The sequence below is a fragment of the Thermobia domestica genome, chromosome 10 (assembly GCF_964235325.1).
Source record: "Thermobia domestica chromosome 10, izTheDome1.hap1.1, whole genome shotgun sequence".
Taxonomy (NCBI): Eukaryota; Metazoa; Arthropoda; class Insecta; order Zygentoma; family Lepismatidae; genus Thermobia; species Thermobia domestica.
The window spans coordinates 104,605,506-104,613,098 of NC_137463.1; the positions used below are offsets into that span (position 1 = coordinate 104,605,506).

Below are 7,593 nucleotides of genomic sequence, written 5' to 3' on the forward strand. Positions count from 1 at the left end.
CAGGTCAATTAGGGCTTAAGCTATGGACATTTCAAAATAACAATGAAATCTGTATTTCTCTAACACGTAAGAATCGCCTCAGTAGCAATAGCCTTTTGCAAAATAAGATTGGTGATCAACAGGGTAACGAAAATGAGGACAAGTGAGGATTCAAGTATATCATGATGGTAAATTAACCCTTCCTATTATGCATGGACTAATGAAAGGAAAAAATCTTCACTTTTAATTTTTTTTTTTATTTGGGGATCTGATCCGGCTTGCGAGCTTCTATTTTACATTAACTGCTCGATTGTCCCTTTGGCGCAGAGGATAGCGCGTTGGACTTCTAATCCAAAGGTTGTGGGTTCGATCCCCACAAGGGATGAAGTTAATTTTTTCTTTCTTACTATTCGCGGAAGAAAACACGTCTTCTTTATTTCTAATATGAGTTGAGTTGATTTTGACGTCCTTTTCAGCAACTTTTCTAAATAAGCACTACGACATTTTTACCAATGTAAACGGAATCTTGCGCTACGATGCATTCTTCCTCATTTCCATTGCATCTTAAGAGCCTCTGTGTTTGCCCCAGTCAATGGTAATTCTTCTTATCAGTGGTCAGTAATATTTTCTAACATCATTCGTGTTTCATATTATCCATCAGGCCCAGGAGAACGCTTAGGATTATCACTTCGCACTCGGAAGTTCCAGGTTTTTCTTTGTCGCTAGATGAACATTTAGATGGTATCTCTTTTGTAGGCTATAACATAGGACGTGATCAAATTCCTTCCCATGATTTATTGTTGATTGTTTCTTGGCTGAAATGGTAACACAGCTTTGTCTGGAAATACGTTAATAAATAAATAAGATTTGCAACGTTGGGAGAGAAGTTTTGGTAAATTCATTTTTGTTAAATGTGGAAGACGAGTCTTTTGTAAATCTGTAACAAACTATTATTTTCTTCTTGCTGTTTTTAGTAACATGTGTTATTATTATTATTATTATTATTATTATTATTATTATTATTATTATTATTATTATTATTATTATTATTATTATTATTATTATTATTATATAGTTCAAGGAACTATAAAAATCATAGGGTTCATTCTCAAACAATACCCTGCCTTTCAAACTATCAGCTTGTATGTATTTATACAAGATACTTGCAAATCAAGACTGGAGTTTGGTGTAGTTATTTGGAAATAGTACACATGTACAACATTGGCAAACGAAATTGAATCAGTCCAAAAATATTTTATTAGGCTAGTATGTCATCAAATGAATAGATATTACTACTTCATAGCTATGAATACTGGAATTAATTTTGGGTATTACAGACATTAAATGACAGGAGAAAACTGAAAGAGATTTTATTCAGAAAATATCACATAATGGATACCCCGGTGAATATTGCTTACATAATGTATAATGTAAAGTATGACAGAAAAATGGTAAACGGGTTTTCCCTAACCTTGTACTGCTCTCCAGTAGTTACCGAAGATTCAGAATGATTTGAATTTCGCAATCTAATTTATTTTATTTCGGCGCAGCAGTTCTTTTCTCGATCGAAGGGGACATTAGACAACTGAGTCGATCAGCTTCTGTAAATTTACTGAGTGCCACTACGTATAGAAAACCCTGGGAAAATCTTATTTACTGTAGATCCAAGTTTGGTGATGAAGCGGCAAAGTAGTCGCAACGACGCAAGTTGGCAAGAACTCGCTTTAGCGTCACATCACACAGTAATTTTCCTATTCCATTTTTCTTCAAGTGGACAAGCTTGATTTCAAAATTGCAGTATATAAATAAAATTTTAGTACAAGATAGAACACCAAACTAATTAGTATTTGATTGCCAAATAATCGGAGAGTAGCATGCTTGACACATTCTTATAGTCTTATCATAATAAATGCAAATCACAATGTTTTCGGAGTGCATATGTGTAGAATGAATCAACAATCTCTTGCTTTAGAATAGAACATTTAATTATAACTGTGACAAACAGTCAAGCTGTCGTCTCGAGTATTGTACTCGGACATTTTGCAAATCTCTTAAATCGACGTAAGATAAATGAAAACAAAAAGTTGAATTTAAATTTGCGGGTTCTTTTGGCTACAAAGGTTTTTACAATGTCCTCAAAAGATAGCTTTGAAGCTAACTTATGCTCAGGGCTGAGGCGTGGGTTGTAAGCGCCCGGGGCTAGAATTCCAGGGCGCCCCCTCCTCAGTGTGTTACGGAAAACAACCAGAGTTTATTCTGTATTCCTAGATTTAAATATGGAATGTAAGAGATCATAATGTAATATAAAATAAGTTGGTATTATGTTATTTTTTAAAATGTGAATGGGTTTGAATATTAGTTGAAACATAAGGTTTCGAATTATTGAAATCGAGTGGTACTCTTGTTTATTTTGAACTTGATATAGATCAACATAGTAATAGCATAGAGTATACAAATAACAATACAAATATTAAATTCCAAGATAAAACAAAAAAACTCTTTCCACAGAGAGCTAGAGACAGTTCCAGTTGAATAATCCTGGCCTAGACGATGTTTTACATTACCGGTAATTTTCAAGTTTAATACTCTACCGGGAGTCCCTCAAGGATCTAATCTAGGTCCCCTGTTGTTTCTTCTTGTTATTAATCCTATTTCTCTGTGTATTAAAACTTGTCAAGTATTTCATTTTGCCGACAATCTCAAATTATACTCCAAAGTAAGTTCAATTGATGAGTGCGTGAAACTTCAATAGGATCTACAAAGAGTTCAAATATGGCGTGATAATAATAAATTAATCCTGAATGTGTCCAAATGTAAATCTGTATCTTTCACGAGGAAAGAAAATCCAATTAACTTTATCTATACAATAAGTGGCATTCCTTGTCTACCCCAAATACTATCAAAGATCTAGGAGTTATATTTGATAGCAAATTAAGCTTTGCTCAACACGTTGACGCGATAACGAGTAGTGCATATAGAAAGTTAGGTTTCATTTATAGGATAAGACAGGATTTCTACAAAAAATCAACATTTATAAGGCTATATTTTTCGTATGTGAGGTCAAAATTAGAATACTGTTTGTTGCACTCTTTGGACACCAAATGTCACTAAATACTATGATGCAATAGAAAATATACAGTTCAAATTCTTAAAAATGCTTGCACACAAGAATATCGGTTTCTACCCAAAGTATGTCCCCTATGAAGACCTAGTAACGAATTTTTGTTTTCAAACATTACAAAAAGGATATGAATGTTTGATTTGTTGTTCTTACATAAATTATTATACGGTAAAATTGATTGTCCAGAATTAGTTGCAGACGTATTATTACGTGTCTCAATAGGTAAGACGAGAATAGCAAACACTGGGACATTCTATTATAGAAAAGCAAGAACTAACATATCACATAAGTCTCCCCTGTGGAGAATGTGTACTTCATATAACGAAACGATTAGATTTCATGTAGTAGATGTATTTAGTACGTCTGAAAACAACTTCAAATCAATTGTCAGGCAATAACTTCTGCATAATTAAACGATGTATATTTGTGTATGTATAATAATGAATGTATAATATTTATTTATTGTCCTTCAACGGAGAATAGAATCTCCCATTACAGAAGGTACATAATATAGATAGTTCATATAATATATTATTATACATAATAGTAAATATAATGATACTGACAAAATTCCTGTAGATATCTGACAACGACAATAATAACTATCGTAAGAGTATAAAACCATTAAACGTGAAGAGTATTACAAGTAAAGAAACCATTAATAGTCAAATAATTACTTTACACATGTGTATGCAAATACAAGTATTCACATTCTAATACAATATATTTTTCAACTTCTTTGTATACAGAGACAGAGGTAATGCTAAATCTAGATCTTTGTTATTACTGATATGCTATTAAACCTAATGCACACTTTATATAATGGTGAACCTTTATATATTTCAGTTCTTGGAACATCTACAGTCAACAGATGTCGTTTACGTAGATAGCCTGGTCTAGCATTGAGTCCAATTTTTTTTGTAAGAAATTACTATTGTCAACATAAGAATTCATAATTTTATAGAGAAATAATTGTTGAAAAAACTCACATCTGTTGCTCTAGCATAGTTAAATTTATCTAGAAGGGTTTTATGATATTTGGTTTCTTATAGCGGAAGCTCCCATTGTTTTAAAATAGAGATACCTTAGGAATTTCTTTTGAATACTTTCTATTTTCTCCTGAAGAGATTTATAATATGGAGCCCAAACAACGCATGTATATTCTATTTTGGTCCGAACCAAGCTATTATACACCATAGAAATAGCTACAACATTATTTAAATTTCTGGTGTTCCGTATAATGAAACCAAGCTGCCTATAGGTATAAAGAACCACTTCAGTGATATGGTTATCAAATGATAAATTACGCGTAATTTTTACCCCTAAATCTTTACATGTGTTAATTTCTTCCATGTTTTCACCATTAAGAGTATATGAATAACAATTAATACGCTCTTTCGATCTTGACATTATCATAAATGCACATTTTTTAATATTAAGGTTAAGCTTATTTTCTACACTCCATTTATATACTAAATCAAGATCTTCTTGCAGTTCTATTGCATCTGTAATACACCTTACTTTTTTATATAATTTTACATCGCCTGAATACATAAGGTATTTGGAGTGTTTTATTGAGAACTGTAAGTCATTAATATACAATAGAAAAAATAATGGACCCAGATTTGATCCTTGAGGTACTCCTGAGGTAGCTACGCATTCTAAGGATTTCGATTGTTTGTATTGAACAGAATATTTCCTTCTAGATAAGTATGATTTAATTAAATTTAAAAAAATGTTGAGGATGAAATTTAGGATATAATGGAGGAGTTTTCTCTGCTGTTGGTATTGCTGCTACGATTGAACCCTGAAAAAAAAGGAAAATACTTTATTAAATGTAATCAAAGGATGTAAGAAGATAGAATAAACAAAATACTACTTCCTAAATAAAAGATGGATGTCAATATTACATAAAACAAGAAAGAGTAAACTAAAAGAAAATATAAATAATATAGAATAATGGTTAATATAATTAATTAAGTTATGAAGATAAAAGATGAGCAGTAATACTTACCTGTGGAGGAATAACACCTCAGTTGCACCGAAACATCCTGTAAAGAAAAGAATGTAAGTTAATCATAACTATAAAACACATATATTAAAAAGCTAAACTACTCTATTAAGAAAAAACTAATGTAAAATTTAAATAAGTAAACTATGTTTTATTACCTGTACTTGCTATTGTCTTCCGTATTTTATATATTCCCATTATCTCGCGGAAACAAGATTGTAACCATTAATGTTCTGGATTAGAATAGTTTAATATATTTCTTGACAACAATTTTATTTTAGGATTATTTCAAGTATTGATTGATGTAAATTGATTCATGTTACGTGAGGTTTTAATGAATACTCACCTTGCGTTGTGATTGATTGTTTCCTTTTACAACTCCCATCGTTACCGCGAACCGAGAATTTTCCCCATTTTAGGAAAATGGGGTGGCGTATCTACTGGGCCACAGATGCTCACTTCTTCGCGGATGGAGACTAAGCCCGAAGGACGACATTGCATCTTAAATTTTGACAGTTGCGCATACCTGAGATATCGGCAGCTGAAGATTAAATAATTGTGATTGGGTTGCAAATATGATGGATCTTGCTCATCTTTTATCTTCATAACTTAATTAATTATATTAACCAATATTCTATATTATTTATATTTTCTTTTAGTTTACTCTTTCTTGTTTTATGTAATATTGACATCCATCTTTTATTTAGGAAGTAGTATTTTGTTTATTCTATCTTCTTACATCCTTTGATTACATTTAATAAAGTATTTTCCTTTTTTCAGGGTTCAATCGTAGCAGCAATACCAACAGCAGAGAAAACTCCTCCATTATATCCTAAATTTCATCCTGACAAAGACGACCGTCTATATCTCATTCTATTACTTTCAGATAATAATAGTAAAACACATATACACATATATTTTACTTTTCTAGTACCTCCCTTACTTCTTTGAGTTTGCTTTTTCCTGACCTGTGCATATCAAATTTAAATTTGGAAATAACTGTAACCTAGATGCATTTGTCCCATAATAAAACTTGTAATTTAGAAGAAGTACCTTTTGTTATTTAATGTTAATTTGGTTGATTCATGATTAATAATGTTGGTGGCAGAAGAACATGGGAGAGAGAAATAGATCTCTCCCAACCAAAAATTTCTTAATGCTGCATGATTTTTATAATTATCTTCTTCGACACAAACTATATTTATAATATTGTATAAGGTAAATCACTTATTCCTTTTTTCTAAAATAATTCCTTCTGTTTCGCAAGCTTTTTCGCTTACCCTTCGAAAAATTTCAAATCTCACACATAAACTCGCTTGCTAAATCCTCAAAAACATCATGGAAGTAATAGGCCTATATCAATTTATAATTTGCTTCGTTTTCTACTCAAAATATCTTCGGTTGCAGATTAGCAGACTTATTACCTACATTCAATTCAAACAAAGTATTAAACATTAGACAGATAAAATTAAACAAATAAATAATAATATAAGAAATACGTAACATGTAATGCATTCCGAACAGATAGAGAATAGGGGCGCATTACAGGTTGTTAACATCCTCGAGTGTTCTTAAAGCATACACGAACGTATCTTCCGTTTTTTTTCTCAGTTTTATATTCCCTGAATAATCAACCCATAAGTAAGCATAGTTATTTTCGCGTTGCTTCTTTCTAGCTTGACCAAAGATACGTCTTCTGTATGACGTGAGAGAGTGATGAACATAAATCATCTGATTGTAGGTATAACCCAAATGTACTGTGTTTAAATTTCTTTTTATTTATTTATTTATTTATTTATTTTTGTTTAATGAACATTTCTTTATCTGCACGCCTTACAAATTTTACAATAATACCACCACCAGTGCCAGAGGATGAATCAGGTAATCAATGGCAAGCATCAATCATTTCATCTGTAACAGTCATATCTAATGCTCGCCCCACAGGCTTTACAATATCTAATACATTTTCATTAATTTGTTTGTTAGTACCATAAATTTCTAATGTATTTCGTCTGTTTCTACCTCATCAATTCGCAGTTCAATGTCCGTGATATTTTTCTTTAGTGTCACATTTTCCTCTTTTAATTATCCTACAGTGGCTAAACAAGTTTATAATGTTTCCGCCTGTTTCCTGATTAAATCGGCGTTTTCATCTAACTTTTTATGTGCCAGTTCTAACGAGTTTCCAAGTTCCCGTTCAGTTTCAATGTTCGATCTCTTTAAAACTGACACTTCCTGTTTTAGCTCTTGTAACAACTTAAACACATCAGAAAGAGTTGTCAATTCTGTCTCTGGTAAAGAAGCTGATTCTAAATGCAAGCTACGTCTTCTTGTCTTATCACGCGACTTGCAGCGCCAAGGTTGTTTCACTGATTTCATGAATTCTAAATCCGTCTCTTCTAATTTAGGACGTTTGAGATGACATAACTTCAAACAGTCCGGGCACTGTAACTTAGAAGCTTTATCTTGTTTCACAATAGTC

At 31.8% G+C, this 7,593-nt stretch overlaps 1 non-coding gene across 1 annotated transcript; it reads left to right on the forward strand.

The window, feature by feature from the left end:
• Nucleotides 1–291: 291 nt before the first annotated feature.
• On the forward strand, nt 292–364 carry TRNAR-UCU (transfer RNA arginine (anticodon UCU)). The gene has a single exon. It is a non-coding gene; the product is annotated as a tRNA-Arg (tRNA).
• The last annotated feature ends 7,229 nt before the right edge of the window (nt 365–7,593 follow it).